Genomic DNA, 26,297 nt, shown 5'->3' on the forward strand with positions numbered 1-26,297 from the left:
AAGCATGTTATGCTTACGGATTAGTAATGTTCGCTTCTCACCAAAGTGAGAACAAGAACATCGGGCTACAACTATTAAACAAAACATTCCCACAAGTGACGGAGTCAGTAATTGGGGTAAGAAATGAGGTTTTTAGATTGTTACGGGACTGTTGGACATTACGTAACCCTCGTCCCTTTTACGACGTTACAACACGCTGTCTTATCAACGGCCATAACGGTTATGTTCCACAAGACCAAGGATGGGAAGTAATCCTAGTAAAACCAGAATGCATGACTTGTTTCTGGACGTATGAATTACGTGTCTTTATTGCCTTTGCTGAACGACTTGTGTACTAGCTAGAATTATCTTCACAACCATCTTGTATCAAATTTATTGTGTGCTATATTTCATGCTATATGTAAAATAAGCGGTATTGTAAGTTTGTAAAATATTGTGTAAAAGTTTGAACGCGAAATATTATTATAATCAGTTTTTCATATAGAATTGTAGTAGTTGAATTGTATATTAGCTACTAAGTATGAACTTAACGGGTAGGTACTACCCGAATTTAAACTTATAAAACACTAATATGAAGAAAAAGCTTTTATAAATGAGTTCATATTATGCTACGAAATACTATTAACTACTCTTAATATTCTGTATGATTAACTTGTTCCATTTGACTATTTTGAAGGAAATGGCACCGACTACTCGACACACCGTGAATATGAATGAAGAGGAATTCCGTACTTTTCTAGCTTCAAACATAGCCGCAGTACAGGCTGCGCTATATACCAACAATAACCTTGGATCTAGCAGTACAGGAAATCGTGTAGGATGCACCTACAAAGAATTCACTGCCTGCAAACCTTTGGAATTTGATGGAACCGAAGGATCGATCGGATTGAAACGGTGGACCGAGAAGGTCGAATCGGTGTTTGCCATAAGTAAGTGTACTGAAGAGGACAAAGTGAAGTACGCTACGCATACCTTCACAGGTTCTGCGTTAACATGGTGGAATACCTATCTAGAGCAAGTGGGACAAGACGATGCGTACGGACTACCGTGGTCAGCATTCAAGCACTTGATGAACGAGAAGGACCGTCCCAGAACCGAGGTCAATAAGCTCAAGACAGAACTTAGAGGGTTACGAACCCAAGGATTTGATATTACCACGTACGAAAGACGATTCACAGAATTGTGCCTATTTTGTCCGGGAGCATTCGAAGATGAGGAAGAGAAGATCGACGCGTTTGTGAAAGGATTACCGGAAAGAATCCAAGAAGATATAAGTTCACACGAGCCCGCCTCCATACAACAGGCATGTAGAATGGCTCACAAACTAGTCAACCAGATTGAAGAAAGAATTAAAGAACAGACTGCTGAAGAGGCCAATGTGAAGCAAGTCAAAAGAAAGTGGGAGGAAAACGGTGATAAGAATCACCAATACAACAACAACAGCAATTACAACAATAATCGCAACAATTATCCCAACAATCGCAACATCAATCGCAACTACAACAAACGGCCCAACAACAACAACAACAACAACAACAGCAACTACAACAATCATCCCAACAACAATAATAACCGCAACAACAACAACAATCAGAAGCAGCTATGCCAAAGGTGTGAAAAGTATCACTCGGGGTTCTGCACCAAATTTTGCAACAAGTGTAAAAGAAATGGTCATAGCGCGGCGAAGTGTGAGGTCTACGGACCAGGGGTTAATAGAATGAAAGGAACAAATGGTGTCGGAACGAGTAATGGCTGAGCAAGTAGTATCGGAGCAAGTTATGCCAATGTAGTTTGTTATAAATGTGGAAAACCGGGCCACATTATTAGAAATTGCCCGAACCAGGAGAACACGAATGGACAAGGCCGCGGAAGAGTTTTCAATATTAATGCGGCAGAGGCACAGGAAGACCCGGAGCTTGTTACGGGTACATTTCTTATTGACAATAAATCTGCTTACGTTTTATTTGATTCGGGTGCGGATAGAAGCTATATGAGTAGAGATTTTTGTGCTAAATTAAGTTGTCCATTGACGCCTTTGGATAGTAAATTTTTACTCGAATTAGCAAATGGTAAATTAATTTCAGCAGATAATATATGTCGGAATCGAGAAATTAAACTGGTTAGCGAAACATTTAAGATTGATTTGATACCAGTAGAGTTAGGGAGTTTTGATGTGATAATCGGTATGGACTAGTTGAAAGAAGTGAAAGCAGAGATCGTTTGTTACAAAAATGCAATTCGCATTATACGAGAAAAAGGAAAACCCTTAATGGTGTACGGAGAAAAGGGCAACACGAAGCTACATCTTATTAGTAATTTGAAGGCACAAAAACTAATAAGAAAAGGTTGCTATGCTGTTCTAGCACATGTCGAGAAAGTACAAACTGAAGAAAAGAGCATCAATGATGTTTTTGTCTCAAAAGAATTTCCCGATGTATTTCCGAAAGAATTACCGGGACTACCTCCACATCGATCCGTTGAATTTCAAATAGATCTTGTACCAGGAGCTGCACCAATAGCTCGTGCTCCATACAGACTCGCACCCAGCGAGATGAAAGAACTGCAAAGCCAATTACAAGAACTTTTAGAGCGTGGTTTCATTCGACCAAGCACATCACCATGGGGAGCTCCTGTTTTGTTTGTCAAGAAGAAAGATGGTACATTCAGGTTGTGTATCGACTACCGAGAGTTGAACAAACTTACCATCAAGAACCGCTACCCACTACCGAGAATCGATGACTTATTTGATTAACTACAAGGCTCGTCTGTTTATTCAAAGATTGACTTACGTTCCGGGTATCATCAAATGCGGGTGAAAGAAGATGATATTCCAAAGACTGCTTTCAGAACACGTTACAGTCATTACGAGTTTATGGTCATGCCGTTTGGTTTAACTAATGCACCAGCTGTGTTCATGGACCTTATGAACCGAGTGTGTGGACCATACCTTGACAAGTTTGTCATTGTTTTCATTGATGACATACTTATTTACTCAAAGAATGACCAAGAACACGGTGAACATTTGAGAAAGGTGTTAGAAGTATTGAGGAAGGAAGAATTGTACGCTAAGTTTTCAAAGTGTGCATTTTGGTTGGAAGAAGTTCAATTCCTCGGTCACATAGTGAACAAAGAAGGTATTAAGGTGGATCCGGCAAAGATAGAAACTGTTGAAAAGTGGGAAACCCCGAAAACTCCGAAACACATACGCCAGTTTTTAGGACTAGCTGGTTACTACAGAAGGTTCATCCAAGACTTTTCCAGAATAGCAAAACCCTTGACTGCATTAACGCATAAAGGGAAGAAATTTGAATGGAATGATGAACAAGAGAAAGCGTTTCAGTTATTGAAGAAAAAGCTAACTACGGCACCTATATTGTCATTGCCTGAAGGGAATGATGATTTTGTGATTTATTGTGACGCATCAAAGCAAGGTCTCGGTTGTGTATTAATGCAACGAACGAAGGTGATTGCTTATGCGTCTAGACAATTGAAGATTCGCGAACAAAATTACGCGACGCATGATTTGGAATTAGGCGCGGTTGTTTTTGCATTAAAGACTTGGAGGCACTACTTATATGGGGTCAAAAGTATTATATATACCGACCACAAAAGTCTTCAACACATATTTAATCAGAAACAACTGAATATGAGGCAGCGTAGGTGGATTGAATTATTGAATGATTACGACTTTGAGATTCGTTACCACCCGGGGAAGGCAAATGTGGTAGCCGATGCCTTGAGCAGGAAGGACAGAGAACCCATTCGAGTAAAATCTATGAATATAATGATTCATAATAACCTTACTACTCAAATAAAGGAGGCGCAACAAGGAGTTTTAAAAGAGGGAAATTTAAAGGATGAAATACCCAAAGGATCGGAGAAGCATCTTAATATTCAGGAAGACGGAACCCGGTATAGGGCTGAAAGGATTTGGGTACCAAAATTTGGAGATATGAGAGAAATGGTACTTAGAGAAGCTCATAAAACCAGATACTCAATACATCCTGGAACGGGGAAGATGTACAAGGATCTCAAGAAACATTTTTGGTGGCCGGGTATGAAAGCCGATGTTGCTAAATACGTAGGAGAATGTTTGACGTGTTCTAAGGTCAAAGCTGAGCATCAGAAACCATCAGGTCTACTTCAACAACCCGAAATCCCGGAATGGAAATGGGAAAACATTACCATGGATTTCATCACTAAATTGCCAAGGACTGCAAGTGATTTTGATACTATTTGGGTAATAGTTGATCATCTCACCAAATTAGCACACTTCCTGCCAATAAGAGAAGATGACAAGATGGAGAAGTTAGTATGACTGTATTTGCAGGAAGTCGTCTCCAGACATGGAATACCAATCTCTATTATCTCTGATAGGGATGGCAGATTTATTTCAAGATTCTGGCAGACATTACAGCAAGCATTAGGAACTCGTCTAGACATGAGTACCGCCTATCATCCACAAACTGATGGGCAGAGCGAAAGGACGATACAAACGCTTGAAGACATGCTACGAGCATGTGTTATTGATTTCGGAAATAGTTGGGATCGACATCTACCGTTAGCAGAATTTTCCTACAACAACAGCTACCATTCAAGCATTGAGATGGCGCCGTTTGAAGCACTTTATGGTAGAAAGTGCAGGTCTCCGATTTGTTGGAGTGAAGTGGGGGATAGACAGATTACGGGTCCGGAGATTATACAAGAAACTATCGAGAAGATCATCCAAATTCAACAATGGTTGAAAACCGCCCAAAGTCGACAAAAGAGCTACGCTGACATTAAAAGAAAAGATATAGAATTTGAAATTGGAGAGATGGTCATGCTTAAAGTTGCACCTTGGAAAGGCGTTGTTCAATTTGGTAAACGAGGGAAATTAAATCCAAGATATATTGGACCATTCAAGATTATTGATCGTGTCGGACCAGTAGCTTACCGACTTGAGTTACCTCAACAACTCGTGGCTGTACATAACACTTTCCACGTCTCGAATTTGAAGAAATGTTTTGCTAAAGAAGATCTCACTATTCTGTTAAATGAAATCCAAATCAATGAAAAACTTCAATTCATCGAAGAACCCGTCGAAATAATGGATCGTGAGGTTAAAAGACTTAAGCAAAACAAGATACCAATTGTTAAGGTTCGATGGAATGCTCGTAGAGGACCCAAGTTCACCTGGGAGCGTGAAGATCAGATGAAGAAGAAATACCCTCATCTATTTCCAGAAGATTCGTCAACACCTTCAACAGCTTAAAATTTCGGGACGAAATTTATTTAACGGGTAGGTACTGTAGTGACCCGAACTTTTCCATGTTTATATATATTAATTGAGATTGATATTTACATGATTAAATGTTTCCAACATGTTAATCAATCAAACTTGTTAAGACTTGATTAATTGAAATATGTTTCATATAGACAATTGACCACCCAAGTTGACCGGTGATTCACGAACGTTAAAACTTGTAAAAACTATATGATGACATATATATGGATATATATATAGTTAACATGATACTATGATAAGTAAACATATCATTAAGTATATTAACAATGAACTACATATGTAAAAACAAGACTACTAACTTAATGATTTTTAAACGAGACATATATGTAACGATTATCGTTGTAAAGACATTTAATGTATATATATCATATTAAGAGATATTCATACATGATAATATCATGATAATATAATAATTTAAAATCTCATTTGATATTATAAACATTGGGTTAACAACATTTAACAAGATCGTTAACCTAAAGGTTTCAAAACAACACTTACATGTAACGACTAACGATGACTTAACGACTCAGTTAAAATGTATATACATGTAGTGTTTTAATATGTATTTATACACTTTTTAAAGACTTCAATACACTTATCAAAATACTTCTACTTAACAAAAATGCTTACAATTACATCCTCGTTCAGTTTCATCAACAATTCTACTCGTATGCACCCGTATTCATACTCGTACAATACACAGCTTTTAGATGTGTGTACTATTGGTATATACACTCTAATGATCAGCTATTAGCAGCCCATGTGAGTCACCTAACACATGTGGGAACCATCATTTGGCAACTAGCATGAAATATCTCATAAAATTACAAAAATATGAGTAATCATTCATGACTTATTTACATGAAAACAAAATTACATATCCTTTATATCTAATCCATACACCAACGACTAAAAACACCTACAAACACTTTAATTCTTCAATTTTATTCATCTAATTGATCTCTCTCAAGTTCTATCTTCAAGTTCTAAGTGTTCTTCATATATTCTACAAGTTCTAGTTACATAAAATCAAGAATACTTTCAAGTTTGCTAGCTCACTTCCAATCTTGTAAGGTGATCATCCAACCTCAAGAAATCTTTTTTTCTTACAGTAGGTTATCATTCTAATACAAGGTAATAATCATATTCAAACTTTGGTTCAATTTCTATAACTATAACAATCTTATTTTAAGTGATGATCTTACTTGAACTTGTTTTCGTGTCATGATTCTGCTTCAAGAACTTCGAGCCATCCAAGGATCCGTTGAAGCTAGATCCATTTTTATCTTTTCCAGTAGGTTTATTCAAGGAACTTAAGGTAGTAATGATGTTCATAACATCATTCGATTCATACATATAAAGCTATCTTATTCGAAGGTTTAAACTTGTAATCACTAGAACATAGTTTAGTTAATTCTAAACTTGTTCGCAAACAAAAGTTAATCCTTCTAAATTGACTTTTAAAATCAACTAAACACATGTTCTATATCCATATGATATGCTAACTTAATGATTTAAAACCTGGAAACACGAAAAACACCGTAAAACCGGATTTACGCCGTCGTAGTAACACCGCGGGCTGTTTTGGGTTAGTTAATTAAAAACTATGATAAACTTTGATTTAAAAGTTGTTATTCTGAGAAAATGATTTTTATTATGAACATGAAACTATATCCAAAAATTATGGTTAAACTCAAAGTGGAAGTATGTTTTCTAAAATGGTCATCTAGACGTCGTTCTTTCGACTGAAATGACTACCTTTACAAAAATAACTTGTAACTTATTTTTCTGACTATAAACCTATACTTTTTCTATTTAGATTCATAAAATAGAGTTCAATATGAAACCATAGCAATTTGATTCACTCAAAACGGATTTAAAATAAAGAAGTTATGGGTAAAACAAGATTGGATAATTTTTCTCATTTTAGCTACGTGAAAATTGGTAACAAATCTATTCCAACCATAACTTAATCAACTTGTATTGTATATTATATAATCTTGAGATACCATAGACATGTATACAGTGTTTCGACCTATCATGTCGACACATCTATATATATTTCGGAACAACCATAGACACTCTATATGTGAATGTTGGAGTTAGCTATACAGGGTTGAGGTTGATTCCAAAATATATATAGTTTGAGTTGTGATCAATACTGAGATACGTATACACTGGGTCGTGGATTGATTCAAGATAATATTTATCAATTTATTTCTGTACATCTAACTGTGGACAACTAGTTGTAGGTTACTAACGAGGACAGCTGACTTAATAAACTTAAAACATCAAAATATATTAAAAGTGTTGTAAATATATTTTGAACATACTTTGATATATATGTATATATTGTTATAGGTTCGTGAATCAACTAGTGGCCAAGTCTTACTTCCCGACGAAGTAAAAATCTGTGAAAGTGAGTTATAGTCCCACTTTTAAAATCTAATATTTTTGGGATGAGAATACATGCAGGTTTTATAAATGATTTACAAAATAGACACAAGTACGTGAAACTACATTCTATGGTTGAACTATCGAAATCGAATATGCCCCTTTTTATTAAGTCTGGTAATCTAAGAATTAGGGAACAGACACCCTAATTGATGCGAATCCTAAAGATAGATCTATTGGGCCTAACAAACCCCATCCAAAGTACCGGATGCTTTAGTACTTCGAAATTTATATCATATCCGAAGGGTGTCCCGGAATGAGAGGGATATTCTTATATATGCATCTTGTTAATGTCGGTTACCAGGTGTTCACCATATGAATGATTTTTATCTCTATGTATGGGATGTGTATTGAAATATGAAATCTTGTGGTCTATTATTATGATTTGATATATATAGGTTAAACCTATAACTCACCAACATTTTTGTTGACGTTTTAAGCATGTTTATTCTCAGGTGATTATTAAGAGCTTCCGCTGTCGCATACTTAAATAAGGACGAGATTTGGAGTCCATGCTTGTATGATATTGTGTAAAAACTGCATTCAAGAAACTTATTTTGTTGTAACATATTTGTATTGTAAACCATTATGTAATGGTCGTGTGTAAACACGATATTTTAGATTATCATTATTTGATAATCTACGTAAAGCTTTTTAAACCTTTATTGATGAAATAAAGGTTATGGTTTGTTTTAAAATGAATGCAGTCTTTGAAAAACGTCTCATATAGAGGTTAAAACCTCGCAACGAAATCAATTAATATGGAACGTTTTTAATCAATAAGAACGGGACATTTCAACAAGCACCTATCTCGGAGCAAGTGCGTTGTCCCGGAGCAGCCACTTCATCCCGGAATGAGTGCACTGTTCCAGAACGAGTAGTTGATCCCGGAACAAACATACAAACAAGCTGCATGCCATGTCAACCCATGAATCTAGGAAAGTTTGTTAGGATTTGCTCGATTATTCCCATGAAAGGGACATGTGCCACGCCACCCCTCGGGATTGGCAAAGTTTGTTACAACCATGAAAGGGACAGGTGCCACATCACCATTCCCTCATAATATCTATAAATACGTAAACAAGATCATTTATTCCACAACAATGGATGCATTAATGTTACTCTGCCCAAATTAATGACAGTAGCCCCTCTCCGGTCGTTAATACAATCCCGATTAATACTCCGGTCATTATCGGAATTAATCCTCACCTTAAGATATTAACTTATTCGATTCCGATCGAGTAAGGTTAATCTAATCGATTGTTTTACGCCCTTGAAATCCAGATTTCAAATCGGGGTTCGTACAATTATTGGAGTTAAAACATTCGATCCACTCTTTTCCCCAAATCAAGCTGATAGTTAAAGCTAAGGGGTATAAAATACTATTAAATTTTACTAGGAAATACTATTAAGTACGATACAATTTTACACAAGATATTTATTTATTTAGAGAATGGATATACTTAAACCTTGCTACAACACTTATAGGCAGTGTACCTAATCGTACAGTAGTGTAGTTTTTAGTAAGTCCGGTTCGTTCCATAGGGAATCTTTAAACAAAGCTTAATGCTATATAAAAAAATACAATTATATATATAAGTAATATTATTATTATAAAGGGGGTTTTTACCGTTTAATGACCGGTTTGTCGATTTTTAAAACTTTAGTCGCAGTTAAAACCTAATGTAAAATATTAAATAAATAAAAGACTTAATTTAAAGCGTAAAGTAAATAACGATAATGAAATTGCGATAAATAAAAGTGCGATAAAATAAAATTGCGATAATTAAAAATTACGATAATTAAAAGTGCAATTAAATACAATGACAATAAATAAAAGCGCGATAATTAGAAGTGCAATTAAATATAAAATAAAGGAAATTAAATATGAAATAAAAGAATTATGCTTATTTAAACTTCCATAATCATGATGTTTGACGTGTTGATTTTAGTTTTATGCACATGGGTTAATTGTCCTTTGTCCTGGATTATTTAATATGTCCGTCTGGTTTTTGTCCATAACAGTCCATCAGTCATAAATATAAAGTGCGAGTGTCCTCGTCAAATTATCCTTATACCCGAAGTTAAATATTCCAACTAATTGGGGACTTAAACTGTAACAAGGTTTTAATACTTTGTTAACAATTACGCCAAGTGTCCTTGTACATAATTTTACCCCTGTTTTAATAATTCCATAGACTATTAATCCATTCCCGTGTCCGGTTAAATGAACGATTATTCGTACATATAAATACCCCGCCCATCGTGTCCGATCGAGTGTATATGGTTATTTATAGGGATGTCCAATTGTAAATCTTTATATTAAAATTAACAAACTATCATTTAGTTAAACAAATATAAAGCCCATTAATAGCTCATAGTTTAATTTCCACAAGTGTCGTTCTTTTGTCCAAACCCCAATTATGGTACAAAGCCCAATTACCCAATTTTAATATTTTTAGCCCAACATCATGATTACTTCGGATTAAATACGCATAATAACGGCTTAGCTATGAGACATTAATGAAAATAATATAAACGTAACTTACAATGATTAAAAATAGCGTAGCGTTACACGGACAGAATTTCGACTTACACCCTTACAACATTCGCTAACATACCCTTATTATTAGGATTTAAAATTAAAATTAAAATTAAAATTAAATATATATATATATATATATATATATATATATATATATATATATATATATATATATATATATATATATATATATATATATATATATATATATTACGTATATAGATAGAGAGATTGATATATGGATCGATATATGGTGCACCAAACACTCGTTTTTATAGGGCATGTGAACTGAAAAAGTTGGCCATGCGATCGCATGGCTTTTGTGCCTCCAGGCCATGCGATCGCATGGTGGTAGGTGACAGCTCAAAATCCTTGTTTTCTTGTTTGTCGACGTTTTAATTAAATAAATATAATATATAAATAATTATAAGAATTATTTAAATATTATATTATATTTATGTGCATAGTTGACTTGTAATTTTTAGTCCGTTGCGTCGAGCGTTGAGAGTTGACTTTGGTCCCGGTTCCGGATTTTCGAACGTCCTTGCGTACAATTTAATATCTTGTACTTTGCGTTTTGAATCTTGTACTCTTGTAATTCTGAGACGTTTCTTATCAATAATTGGAACCTCTTTGATTGTATTTTGTACTTTTGAGCTTTTTGGTCGTTTGCGTCTTCAATTCGTCGAATCTGTCTTTTGTCTTCACCTTTTATTATTTAAACGAATATCACTTGTAAATAGAACAATTGCAACTAAAAGCTTGTCTTTCTTGAGGGATAAAGCTATGAAATATATGTTCGTTTTTAGCATTATCAAATATTCCCACACTTGAGCGTTGCTTGTCCTCAAGCAATATAGTCTTGAAATACTAGAATCACTTCTTTATTCTTCACACTTTGTACATCAGTGATTTCTTTACGGCGGTATAAACAATGGTAGTAACGATGTGGTTTACAGTCCCACATGACTATAAAATTTAGATCCATTAAGGAAATTGGATCTTTATGAAAATATTTGATCTTTTTAAAAATTAAATCTAGCTTTTACCCTAGATAAGTTTTCCAGAATAACCCTTCACCGGTGTTTGCAAAATATTTTTGTGGGTTTGGTGGGTTTTACATTTGAAAATTTTAGCTCAAAACTTGCGGTTTTGTGTCACCCACTTGCTAACCTTGTATTGGGAAAGCAACACGTCCAGTTTACTTGTTTCGAATATTACCTTTCGGTAAACTACCGTCCGGTTGTAAAGGAAAGCGTTGAACAAGCAACTGTTAAGGCAATGTCCCCTGACATTATTTTAATTATGGTCTATAACATGTCGGACGTAATTACTATCCTTTGTAGGAGCAATAGTAAAGCTCACCCTTATAATTTTTTGGTCTGGCACAAGGTCCTGTCTTTGACCATGCTATGCAACCACCGTTCTTACGGTTGACACCCGATTTGGTTCAGGTGACCTAATGAATTCCAGTTGAATTCCTAGGATTTTACGTTCAATGGTAATGAACGCATTGAAAATGGGTTTTCAGAAAACAAATCGGTTTATAATTTGATCAAAATATTTTCTTGTTCAAGCTCGAGTTTAGATATCATTGAATTCCATGAGTTTGAATTCTCAATCTTTAAGGTCAATCTCTAGGATTGAGTAATATCAGTCTTAAAAGCTGATTTTTGATCTTTAAGGAAATTATCCTTTCTGGGGATCTGATTCATTAGTCTTATCCAGCTAATTTGCACGGCGTCCTCCCCATTTTACGAGACAGATCCTCTCATGGTTAGGATAAGTCTGACCACTTGGCGACCCTGTTTGATGCTGAGGTCCGTGGATTTCCTGCTGATTTTAGAGATAACTTTTCTAGGTTTTTCATCAACCTACAGCTGGTCTGGACGACAACTTCATGACCTAAATCAAGAAGCGCGTTTCTTTTTCGGAAGACTTTACTTCCTTTTAATGATGGAATTGATTCATCGTGTAGATCCATCTTTCTTACAGTAAATCGGGTAAAACTGTTTAGTTTAGTCCAAAGCAAAAGTATCTTTAATTATTTGTTACAGAAATATGTGACATATGTTTAAAATAACTTGGTAAATTTTCCCACACTTGGCTTTTATTTTTCTTTTTATTGTCCTCTATTCCATTTTAAATGAATTTTAACATTTTGGTTTGTTTCTCAATTTATGTCCTTTCCGAGGTAACAATAATTTCGGTGTTAATACCTAGTTTTATCGTTCATAAATATGTATAAACATGATTTTGAATTCATTTAATTGAAAATTTTGAAAAATTTTACTAGAATTGGGTAGTCAGTATATAAGACTAGGGTTGTTCTTTATTATCAGAGAGCACTAGATTCTAATACAACTACTGCTTTACTAGTATTTCTAATGGTAACCAAGTGTATAAAGTAAAAATTTTAAAATCCGAAAGAATTTAACCCCTTCCCACACTTAAGATCTTGCAATGCTATCATTTGCAAGAAATCAGTAACAATTTAAATTATTGAGGGTGATTAGCGTAGAAATGATTAAATTTTACCAAAGTTTCCAAACATATTGGCGTTTGTTTGCTGAATGATAAATGGTGCATATCATTTGTTCATTCCGTCTGTTGTTACATCGCATTTATTTGTCATCTTGTCGTCAAAATTAGTAGCTTTTGCTGAACTTAATGCCAGTCTTTTAAAATGCGTTGTTTTACCCTGTTTTGTACAATCGACAATATACATACATACAAATATAAACATGCATGGCAATTTGAAATGGGACTTAATATCCCACTTTCAAATCCTAAATGTGAAATATTAGTACACAATAATAATAAAAATGATAAAAATTACACAAATATATCCAATAACATAAGTTTAAACATGAAAAAGTCAAAAGATAAAAAACATAAAAATCATAAAAATAACCAAATGGAACTAAATCAGTCTGGATATGGGTTCCAGTTCATCTCATCAGGTGGGTTCCATTGTTGGTTATAGGTGTTCTGATAGGCTTGGTTATAGTCATACCGGTTAAAGGGTGGTCGGATATCGGGGCTGTGTGGCGGAAAATAAGCAGGTCGAGTAGGTACATAGTTATTTGGTACCTGATATGATAGCTGGCTCATGATTTGGTGCTGATGAACTAACCAGCTATCGTATTGGCGTCACCTATAATCCTCGTATACTCGCTCGGAGTTCCACTGCTCATACATACTATGTCTGGCCGCGTTCGTCATTGATTCCTCCTCTATACGAACGTGGACGTCAAGAATAGCATCTCGAAAGACATCCCTAATGTCTTCCGCTTCCTCCATTTCCTCATCTGAGCCCCTTTCTACCTGTGGATGAGGTCCCTCATAGGGTACTGCCTGGTTACGTCTACTTTTCAATACCTTAGCACCCACATAAACTTTCAATCCTAAGGGCTCAACCTGTTCTCTACAAAGCTGTAATGAACCCCCTTGGTTCCTATCAACACCTAAATACTCTCCAATGAGAGTAACAAAAATACCTCCTCCTATTATACTCCCGTCCTGCATTCCCTCTACCATTTTAGATAAATAAAAAGCAACACAGTAAGGGATATTGACAAAGCTTCTAGGATCCCGAATACACTTTAGGTAGAATAAATCATGTAAGGTAATTTTTTCTTTATTGTGACCTCTCTGTATAATCGAGTTAGCCAAAAATCTATGAATAATACGAAGCTCGGCTCTGTCAATATGTGTATAGGAGTGTCCTCCTGCTCGTGTAAAAACATCAAAATGTGACATACGCCTCCAAATGGCGTCAACGTCAAAGTTGCCATCTACCCTTTCACCATAATGAATCAAGTTTGTACAATCGGGTAGTAGCAACTCACCAGGTGTATATATCTGTAAAGCCCTGGCCATGTCCAGCATGGACATTCTGTACATCCTACCGGCAAGGATAAACCTAAGAAATCTTCTATAATCTATTCTAACTATATTTGTATCAAGTGATACAGTACTCATCAACTCAACAAACCATTCCTTATATACAGGTCTACGAATGGTGAAAAGACGTTCTCAATCTGTAAAAGAAGAACTGCCATACCTTTGAACCAAAAGCTGTCTAACACGGTCAGCTAGATGGACTGTTTCCAAAGGGGCCCAATCGATTACCCTTGGCACCTCTACATTTTTTGTTACCAATTTGAATTTGTTCCTTTGATATGTCTCGTAATCTCTCCATCTTCTATCAAATCTCAGATTAGGATGTAGAGTGTGCTCAGGAATTGTTGGGAATTCTACTGGCGGTCTCATCAGAAATACTATGAATTCATCAACAAACTGTACCGGATCATAATAAGGTACGTGCTGATCAGGCTATTGTTGTGGTTCCTGTTGTGGTTGTTATTCAGGTGCATATTGCATTTCTGGTTCTGATTCTGGTTCTGGTGCTGGTCGTCTAGATGCTGATGCTCCTGAACCTCCAGTATCGGCTTTCTGCAAAACAAATTAAACACAAAATTTATGCATCTAAATATGCATTAGTGTTATCAAAATAACAACTTAAAACAATCACAATAACATGTTAAATCAAAATTAAACTTATACACATTTTCACAATTTTAATTCTACACTTTTCCAAATAAGCACATATGAAAATGTAGACAAAGTTCATAAGCATTTAACTCGAATAACATGTCAAAATAGTTATTACTAACAATTAAACAAGTCTTAAATGGCAAATATATCAAATTAATCAAGTTCATGAATTTTGGACTTAAAAAGTCCACTTTAATCTCTAAAAATCATGTTTAGGATCAATGTTTAGATCATTTAACTACCTAAACATGTTACACTACTCAATTTAGCAATAATTCATGACAAAAATCGGCCATAACCTGTTTATATCAAAAAGCCCCAAATTGCTCAAGAACACAAACCCTAGATTTCTAAAAATTTTGAAGTTTTTGGCTTCAAATCATGTTAAATAGCATCAATCTAGGTTATACATGCATAAAATACTAACAATTTAACACTAATTACACTAGAAATTAACAAAATTGCATTAGGTAAAATATTGGTAATTATCACAAAAACTAGGAAATTTATGAGTTTAGGGGTGTAATTTTTACTTTTTTGCTGAAGAATGAGAATCTAGGCATGATTAGAGCAAGAAAAATGATGAATTACGGTGGAAAAATGATGAAATTTGGTGAGGTTTTGAGTGTTTTTCGTATATGTGTGTGTGTTTATGATTGAAGAACAGCTCGCTGGCTGTTTGTACCAGACCTGTTTTTACTCTCCATGCGATCGCATGGAGGGATAGTGAGAATCCCATGCGATCGCATGGGTACCCGGCTACAGCGATTTCAGGTTTTTTTTTTAAACAACCTTATACTTTATAAAACATATAATTAATTAAATTCTAAAAATTTTGTTTTCCTTTAGGAGCGAGGGTGTTTCGGATCGATGTCCTAGTCTGTCCCTCGATAAAATTTTAAAATTTGTCAATTCAAAGCGCGGTTTTAAAAGTAAAGATTTTTGGGTTTTTTTTTAATGTTTTTTTGGCATACTTTAATTCAATAAGATTAAAAATAATGATAATAAAAGTTCTCGTCCCTCCCTCGGGTGAAGCAATTTCGGTTCAATGACCTAGTCTTCAACTTACGACGAATTTTAAAAATCATATTTTTAACTTAGCAAAATAAAGTAAATTTTTGTTTTTAAATTCACACTAAACTTAAATTTAAAATGCATAAAATTAAAAATTCACACCAAACTTAATTAAAAATTCATATTATAAATTCACACCAAACTTATATTATATTTTTGTTTTTATACATACAAACTTATATTAAAAAGATTAATTTTTTCAAATATTTACAATTTTAAATAAGTTTTACAATATTAAATTAATATTAATTTATAAAAACATGGTAAAAATAAAATTAAAAATCTTTTTGGCTTTTATCCCACTTTAATCAATCAAATATTATCAAAAATATGCGCCCATCTTTTCGGTAAAGTAATTTCGGTTCCATGACCTAATTTAACTCATGACGAATTTTTGAAATATTTTGAGTTGATTGATTAAAGATATTTATACCTTAAGAATAAACGTTAAATTTCGCAGTGATGTAATAAATTTTTGAATGATATCAATAATTTTGGTCGCAAGACCTAATTTCATCGAATACCAATTTAATACTTTATAGCGAACAAATTAGCGTTTATTATCAAAAGGTTAAAAATAAAAATAAAAATAAAAACTGTACATACTTACCTGTGAAATATATTTCTTAGTAATATGCTCTAGCCCACTCATAAGATAGTCGGACTAATTGATTTTCCATGGCTACATAGGCGTAACCTCGAGCATTTAATATTTTTTCTTCTAAACATATGAACGGTCCATCTCTGCATAAAGTAACAAATTCGGTGTTTGAATAGGTTTGATTATTTGAACATTTACCTTCATGTGACCATTTTCCGCATTTGTGACATTTTTCAAGGTGTCGTGCTCTTCTTTTCGCTGCGGATTTTGATTTTCCTTTACCAAATTGTAACTTATTATCTTCGCATCTGGATTCTTTTCTTACTCCGTCCAATTTACCTCTGATTAATGATACTATTTCACTTGGAAGTGTGTCATTATTACGTTTAGTGATCAAAGCGTGTAGCATTAGACCATGGTTTAGTTCACAGGAAGTCTTCATTTCGTAAAAACCTAAAAAAAATAAAAATTCAGAATGGGGGGAGAAGACTAGTTCTTTAGGGTCTGTTAGGGAAAGACCATTCGGGTTCCATTTTCGAGAACTACACGAAAACAGAAAATCTAACTCTAACAGAAATACATATTATCCTTAAAGACTTAATTCTCCCCACACTTAGTTAGCTGTGGTATCGAAATTGTGATTAACTTCGTTGTCGACTTCCATCGGACTATCTATGTAGTGTTTAACTCTGTGACCATTAACTTTAAATTCAATCCCATTTGAATTTATCAATTCTACTATTCCGTATGGGAAAACTCTTTTGACTATGAATGGTCCAGACCATCTTGATTTCAATTTTTGAGGAAATAGCTTGAATCGTGAATTGAAAAGAAGAACTCTGTCTCCCTCTTTGAATTCTTTTGAACTTCTGATTCTTTTATCATGCCATTTCTTCGTTCTTTCCTTATAGATTAAGGAATTTTCATATGCTTCATGTCTTAATTCTTCTAATTCATTTAATTGACTTAACCGTAGACGTCCAGCTTCATGTAAATAAAGATTACATGTCTTCAAAGCCCAAAATGCTTTGTGTTCAATTTTTACTGGAAGATAGCATGCTTTTCCATAAATGAGTCTAAAAGGTGTGGTTTCAATTGGAGTTTTGTAGGCTGTTCTAAAAGCCCAGAGTGCATCCTCCAATTTAATGGACCATTCCTTCGGATTTGATCCTACGGTTTTCTCTAGAATACGTTTTAAAGCTCGGTTGGTATTTTCAACTTGTCCACTTGTTTGTGGATGATAAGCGGTGGAGATTTTATGAGTTACTCCATATATTTTAAGAACTTTCTCAAGTTGATTATTACAGAAATGAGTACCTCGATCACTTATTAAAGCTTTCGGTGTTCCAAACCTTGCAAAAAGACGTTTTAAAAAGTTGACTACAACTCGTGCATCGTTAGTTGGGAGAGCTTGTGCTTCCGCCCATTTAGATACATAATCAATGGCTACGAGAATATATAGATTATTATGAGATTTTGGAAATGGACCCATAAAGTCAATTCCCCAAATGTCAAATACTTCACATACTTGAATGACATTTTGTGGCATTTCATCACGTTGACTTATTTTTCCTGCCCTTTGACAAGCATCACATGATTTGCAAAGAAGGTGTGCGTCTTTGTAAATTGTAGGCCAATAGAATCCAGCATCATAAACTTTTCTTGCTGTTAGTTGAGGCCCATAATGCCCTCCTGTTGGTCCTGTGTGACAATGGTTTAAAATTTTACTAGCTTCATCTCCGAATACACATCGGCGTATTATTCCATTTGGACAACTTTTAAACAAATGTGGATCTTCCCAGAAATAGTGTTTTATATCACTGAAGAATTTCTTTCATTTTTGGTACGATAATCCTTTTTCAAGGAATCCACATACTAAGTAGTTTGCATAGTCTGCAAACCATGGAATTTTATTATAATCTATCTTCAATAGATATTCATCAGGAAAGTTGTCTTGTATGGCCGATTCATTTAGAACTTCTAATTCGGGATTTTCAAGACGAGAAAGATGATCAGCGGTGAGATTTTCTGCTCCTCTTTTATCTCGGATTTCAATATCGAACTCTTGTAAGAGTAAGATCCAATGGATTAATCGTGGTTTAGCATCTTGTTTCGAAAATAGGTATCTAAGAGCAGAATGGTCAGTATAGACTACCGTTTTAGCTAGAACGAGATATGATCGAAATTTGTCAAAAGCAAAGACAATAGCAAGGAGTTCTTTTTCAGTAGTTGTGTAATTCGTTTGTGCTCCATGTAACGTCTTACTAGCATAATATATAGGTTGAAATCGTTTTTCAATCCTTTGTCCTAAAACGGCTCCCATTGCAAAATCACTTGCATCGCACATAAGTTCAAACGGTAAATTCCAATTTGGAGTTATCATGATCGGCGCATTAGTGAGTTTCTCTTTAAGAATATTAAAAGATTTGATACATTCATCTGAAAAGATGAATGGAGCATCCTTTTCTAGGAGTTTATTCATAGGAGTGGCAATTTTAGAAAAATCTTTTATGAAACGTCGGTAAAAACCGGCATGCCCTAGAAAACTCCTAACTCCTCTAACATTGGTGGGATGTGAAAGTTTAGCAATTACATCTACTTTAGCTCTATCCACTTCAATTCCTTCCTTTGAGATTTTATGTCCAAGAACGATGCCTTCTTTAACCATGAAATGGCATTTCTCCCAATTAAGTACTAGATTTGATTGTTCGCATCTAATAAGCATTCGTTCAAGATTAACTAAAAATGATTCAAATGCATCACCGAAGACTGAAAAGTCATCCATGAAAACTTCCATGCATTCTTCTATCATGTCGTGAAAAATCGCCATCATGCACCTTTGAAAGGTTACAGGGGCGTTGCAAAGTCCAAATGGCATGCGTTTGTAAGCAAAAGTACCATAAGGGCACGTGAAAGTGGTTTTCTATTGATCTTCGGGTGCTATTGGAATTTGAAAATATCCGAAAAATCCATCAAGAAAACAATAGTAACTATTTCTGGCTAATCTTTCCAACATTTGATCAATGAAAGGTAAGGGAAAGTGATCTTTTCTGGTGGTGTCATTTAATTTTCTATAATCAATACATACACGTCATCCTGTTACAGTCCTAGTCGGAATAAGCTCATTTTTCTCATTTGTAATGACAGTCATGCCATCCTTCTTAGGCACGCATTGAACTAGGCTTACCCATGGACTATCAGAAATTGGATAAATTAAACCTGCATCTAGCAGTTTAATAATTTCTTTCTTAACTACATCTTGCATATTAGGATTTAGTCTTCGTTGGCGTTGCACATACGTTTTATGACCTTCTTCCATAAGGATTTTATGTGTGCAATACGAAGGACTTATTCCTTTAATATCATGAATCTTCCATGCAATGGCTGGTTTATGAGCTTTCAACACAGAAATGAGTTGTGATTTCTCATTTTCAGTAAGAGAAGACGATATTATTACAGGTAATTCAGATTCACCATGTAAATAAGCGTATTCCAAATGGTTTGGAAGTGGCTTTAACTCTAATGTCGGAGGTTATTCTATCGATGATTTATATCGATATCTGTCTTCTTCTTTTAGCATTTAAATTTCTTCCGTTGTTGGTTCATATCCATTAGCCATTAGTGTAGCTAACATTTCAGCTTCATCAATTGGTTCAGTTCCTACTCCTAAAGAACATTCTCCTGTTCCTTGTAATTCTGGAAATTCTTTTAACAATTCTGCATGTGAATCTATAGTTTGAATATAATAGCATGTATCATCTGCAGATTGCGGTTGTTGCATTGCTCTATCAACTGAAAAGGTAACACTCTCGTCCTCTATACTTAGGGTCAGTTTCTTACCAAACACGTCTATCATTGCTTTAGCCGTGTTTAAGAATGGTCTTCCTAATATGAGAGGAACATGAGAATCTTCTTCCATGTCCAGAACAACAAAATCTACTGGAAATACTAAAGTACCAACTTTAACGAGCATGTTCTCCATTATCCCTCTAGGATATTTTATTGATCGATCGGCTAGTTGTATGCTTATTCTTGTTGGTTTCAATTCTCCAAGGTCTAGTTTAGCGTATAGTGAATACGGCATTAAATTTATACTAGCACCTAAATCTGCCAATGGTTCTATTGAACTAAGACTACCCAGAAAACATGGAATTGTGAAACTTCCTGGATCAGATAGTTTATCTGGTATCTTATTCAACAGCACTGCTGAACAATTAGCATTCATAGTAACAGCCGAGAGTTCTTCTATTTTCTTTCTATTTGTGATCAGATCTTTCAAGAATTTAGCATATCTAGGCATTCCTGAAATTACATCAGTGAAAGGAAGATTTACATTTATCTGTTTAAACATATCCAAAAATTTGGATTGCTTGGCTTCAAGTTTCTCTTTTTTCATTTTACTCGGGTAAGGAAGTGGTGGTTGGTATGGTTTAACATAAGGTTTTGTCTTAACCGTGTTATCTTCATTAACCTTTTCAACTACCGGTTCTTTTTCCTTATCTTGTTCAGGTTGTGGTTCTTGTGGAGTAGGAATAGCTTCATCAGAAGTTACAGGTATTTCAGGTGGGTTAAGTGTTGTACCACTTCTTGTGGTAATGGCTTTAGCTGTTTCATTCCGGGGGTTAGCATTTGTATCACTAGGTAAACTTCCCGGCTTTCTTTCACCTATTAACCTTGCTAGGTTACTTACTTCTTGTTCCAAGTTTTGAATAGAAGCTTGTTGATTTCTAAATGCTTGAGCATTTTGTTCATTCGTTTGTTTCTGAGATGTGAAAAACTGCGTTTGAGTTTCAACTAGCTTCGTCATCATATCTTCTAAATTCGACTTTTTATCATCGGTTTGTGGTGGTTTGTTTTGAAAATTAGGTCTTTGCTGGTTGTAAGTATTATTGGATACTTGTTGATTACTAGGACCTTGTTGGTTGTTGTATGGAACATTTCGGTTATAATTCTGGTTTTGATTGTAGATCGGTCTTGGCGGTTGATAATTATTCTGATAATTATTTCCAGGCCTTTGGTTTATGTATGAAACATTCTCTCTTTGTTCCATTGTTAGTTCAATACTAAGACAATCTTTTGTCAAATGTGGTCCTCCACACTGCTCACAACTAATTCGTATTGAGTAGATATCTTTAGTCATCTTTTCAATACGTCTCTAAACAGCATCTATCTTTGCTGAAATGGAATCTAAGTCATGGATAGAATCGGCTCTAGCTGCTTTAGATGATCTAACGATATCTTTTTCTTGGTGCCACTCATGTGAGTGGGAAGCAGTGTTATCAATAATTTTGTAAGCATCAGTTTCGATTTTCTTCATAATGGAACCACCAGCTGCTATATCGATGTCTTTCCTTGTAGTGATGTCGCATCCTTGGTAGAATATTTGTACTATTTGACAGGTGTCTAAACCATGTTGCGGACATCCTCTTAATAACTTTCCAAATCTTGTCCACGCCTCATATAGAGTTTCATTCGGTTTATGTGTAAACGTAACAATTTCTCCTTGAAGTCTTACGGCTTTAGATGCAGGAAAGAATTGTTTAAGAAATTTTTCAACTAAAACGTCTCATGTGTCAATCACCCCTTCAGGTAACGATTCCAACCAATCTTTGGCTTCTCCCTTTAAAGTCCAAGGAAATAACATGAGATATATCTGTTCATCTTCAACTTCTCTTATTTTAAATAGTGTGCAGATCCTATTAAAGGTACGAAGATGTTCATTTGGATCTTCCTTCGGCGCACCACTAAATTGGCATTGATTAGTCACCATGTGTAGAATTTGTCCTTTGATTTCATAATCTGGCGCATTAATGTCTGGATGAGTAATTGTGTGACCTTGGCCAGTGCGTTTAGCTCGCATTCGGTCTTCCATACTTAAAGGTTCTGTTACTTCCATAATTGAATTAGTTGAATCTGAATCACTAGAGGATTCTGATTTAATGGTTCGTTCCTCAACAATCTCTGTTTGAATGATTGGTGGTTCCGGAGGAAAAATTAATGGTTCAGGATCTATGAATTGTCCCTGAATATTCTCCGGATTCTCAAATGTGAGGTCGGGTTCAAAAAATGGATTATTGGAAATTTGAATTGGAGTACTTGGTCGACTGGATGACGATTCTAAAGAAAAATCAACGGCGACAATATTTGCTAAATGTCTTGATCTGGTTACAGGTGGTGAACGTACAAAAGGTGGTGAACGTCTTGCTCGGTGCATTCACTGAATATCCTATTAGTTTTTAAAATGAAAGAAAAATTATATAAGTTATCCAATTAATAGACTTTTCTAATTTTGCCCACGTTTCGAATAGCCAAAAGATGCAGCAGAAGGGCAGGATTCGTTTGGTCTCAATATAATTGAATACTGTTTGGCTCCAATAACTCGGTCCATGTACAAATCCAACTATTACTGCGAACCAGAAAATTTTGATGTCTATCAATTTAACCACTTAAAATAAATTTTCGTAATTTTAAGAAATTTAGATAAGAAGTAGAATAAAAATCTATGTCCTAAAACTAGAATTGCGAGAAATAAGAAAGAAAAAGAGCGTGTCGAAAAAGGTTGAAAAAGAAAAGGGTTGAAAAATAAAAGGAGTCGAAAAATAAGAAAGAAAAAAAAGTGACTTATAAAACTTTAAAATACTCGACTAACCCAACCTTATTACTATTACTAACTTAAAATTAAAATTGCAAATTGAGATTACTAATTGGAGTGATAATTGATACATAGGTAAAAGGCGTCGAAAAATAAAAATAAGAAAGTAGCGCGTTGAAACTTAAAAAGGAACTAAAAACTAAAAATTTAAAGTTGCGTCTAAAAATATTAAAGCTTAAAAGTAAAACTATATCCCAAATGGCAATATCTTAAAAAGGAACTAAAACTTAAAAAGGCGTCGCAAAATTCTAAAGCACTTAGATCTTAGTCTAAAGAAAAAGCACTTAAGGGATTTTACCGCAAGGCCTAAAAATCTAAAAGTAAAAATAACTATGGCAAAAACTAAGCTTAAAACTAAAAACGAGCGAAAAATACAAAAATTACGCTAAAATGAATAAAAAGGGACAAAATATAAAAATATACTAATAGTTGTAAAAAGTACAATTTTTATAAAAATATTATTTTTATATTATTTATTTTATAAAAGTATTAAATTTATAATTTAATTAAACTAATTTAACTAAATAATACAAATTAAATAAAAACTAATAACTAATTAATAAATTAAGAATAACCTAATTAGGGTTTATATAAATAATTAATAATAAAACCGTAATGATTGCAGTTTTCAGTCAAATGTGGCTTGTCTGCAGGGCTCATGCGATCGCATGAGTTCTAAGCTACCCGGCCATGCGATCGCATGAGCTAGGGTTTCGGGCCAGACGCCGGGCTGCTACAGTACGTGGACTCGAGTGTTTTTATATATATATATTTTTTTTCTTTTGTATTTGCTGAAATAAATATATATAATATATTTTTATAATTTAAATAAAACTTATATTTTTATAAAATAAAGATAAAGAAACTTTTATAGAACTTACAAACTCTTAAAAATATTTATATTTATATTTTTCTTTTTATATTTTCGAATATTTAAAACGTATTTTTACAAAAGCGTATTTTTTATAAAAGTAAACTTAAAAATAAAAATCTTTTTTTTATATTAGCGTTGTGCTTCTGGCGTTTAAGCAAGAAATTGATCCCCGGCAGCGGCGCCAAAAATACTTGATAGTTAAAGCTAAGGGGTATAAAATACTATTAAATTTTACTAGAAAATACTATTAAATACGATACAATTTTACACAAGATATTTATTTATTTAGAGAATGGATATACTTAAACCTTGCTACAACACTTATAGGCAGTGTACCTAATCGTACAGTAGTGTAGTTTTTAGTAAGTCCGGTTCGTTCCACAGGGAATCTTTAAACAAAGCTTAATGCTATATAAAAAAAATACAATTATATATATAAGTAATATTATTATTATAAAGGGGGTTTTTACCGTTTAATGACCGGTTTGTCAATTTTTAAAACTTTAGTCGCAGTTAAAACCTAATGTAAAATATTAAATAAATAAAAGACTTAATTTAAAGCGTAAAGTAAATAACGATAATGAAATTGCGATAAATAAAAGTGCGATAAAATAAAATTGCGATAATTAAAAAGTACGATAATTAAAAGTGCAATTAAATACAATGACAATAAATAAAAGCGCGATAATTAGAAGTGCAATTAATTATAAAATAAAGGAAATTAAATATGAAATAAAAGAATTATGCTTATTTAAACTTCCGTAATCATGATGTTTAACGTGTTGATTTTAGTTTTATGCCCATGGGTTAATTGTCCTTTGTCCTGGATTATTTAATATGTCCGTCTGGTTTTTTTCCATAACAGTCCATCAGTCATAAATATAAAGTGCGAGTGTCCTCGTCAAATTATCCTTATACCCGAAGTTAAATATTCCAACTAATTGGGGACTTAAACTGTAACAAGGTTTTAATACTTTGTTAACAATTACGCCAAGTGTCCTTGTACATAATTTTACCCCTGTTTTAATAATTCCATAGACTATTAATCCATTCCCGTGTCCGGTTAAATGAATGATTATTCGTACATATAAATACCCCGCCCATCGTGTCCGATCGAGTGTATATGGTTATTTATAGGGACGTCCAATTGTAAATCTTTATATTAAAATTAACAAACTATCATTTAGTTAAACAAATATAAAGCCCATTAATAGCTCATAGTTTAATTTCCACAAGTGTCGTTCTTTTGTCCAAACCCCAATTATGGTACAAAGCCCAATTACCCAATTTTAATATTTTTAGCCCAACATCATGATTACTTCGGATTAAATAAGCATAATAACGGCTTAGCTACGAGACATTAATGAAAATAATATAAACGTAACTTACAATGATTAAAAATAGCGTAGCGTTACACGGACAGAATTTCGACTTACACCCTTACAACATTCGCTAACATACCCTTATTATTAGGATTTAAAATTAAAATTAAATATATATATATATATATATATATATATATATATATATATATATATATATATATATATTACGTATATAGATAGAGAGATTGATATATGGATCGATATATGGTGCACCAAATACTCGTTTTTATAGGGCATGTGAACTGAAAAAGTTGGCCATGCGATCGCATGGCTTTTGTGCCTCCAGGCCATGCGATCGCATGGTGGTAGGTGACAGCTCAAAATCCTTGTTTTCTTGTTTGTCGACGTTTTAATTAAATAAATATAATATATAAATAATTATAAGAATTATTTAAATATTATATTATATTTATGTGCATAGTTGACTTGTAATTTTTAGTCCGTTGCGTCGAGCGTTGAGAGTTGACTTTGGTCACGGTTTTGGATTTTCGAACGTCCTTGCGTACAATTTAATATCTTGTACTTTGCGTTTTGAATCTTGTACTCTTGTAATTCTGAGACATTTCTTATCAATAATTGGAATCTCTTTGATTGTATTTTGTACTTTTGAGCTTTTTGGTCGTTTGCGTCTTCAATTCGTCAAATCTGTCTTTTGTCTTCACCTTTTATTATTTAAACGAATATCACTTGTAAATAGAACAATTGCAACTAAAAGCTTGTCTTTCTTGAGGGATAATGCTATGAAATATATGTTCGTTTTTAACATTATCACAAGCATTCAAACCCGAAATCTATTCATACTAAAGGATTTTGGTTTGATCAGGCCCATCTCGAGAAATGGTCATCTCGAGAAATGCCTGTTTCA

General features: G+C 34.0%; 1 pseudogene; it reads right to left on the reverse strand.

Moving 5' to 3' along the window:
* The window catches only part of LOC139874897 (ABC transporter G family member 29-like), a 155,546-nt pseudogene that overhangs the window by 56,097 nt on the left and 73,152 nt on the right, over positions 1-26,297 (reverse strand).

Source organism: Rutidosis leptorrhynchoides, chromosome 11 (genome assembly GCF_046630445.1).
Source record: "Rutidosis leptorrhynchoides isolate AG116_Rl617_1_P2 chromosome 11, CSIRO_AGI_Rlap_v1, whole genome shotgun sequence".
In the NCBI taxonomy this organism is placed as follows: domain Eukaryota; kingdom Viridiplantae; phylum Streptophyta; class Magnoliopsida; order Asterales; family Asteraceae; genus Rutidosis; species Rutidosis leptorrhynchoides.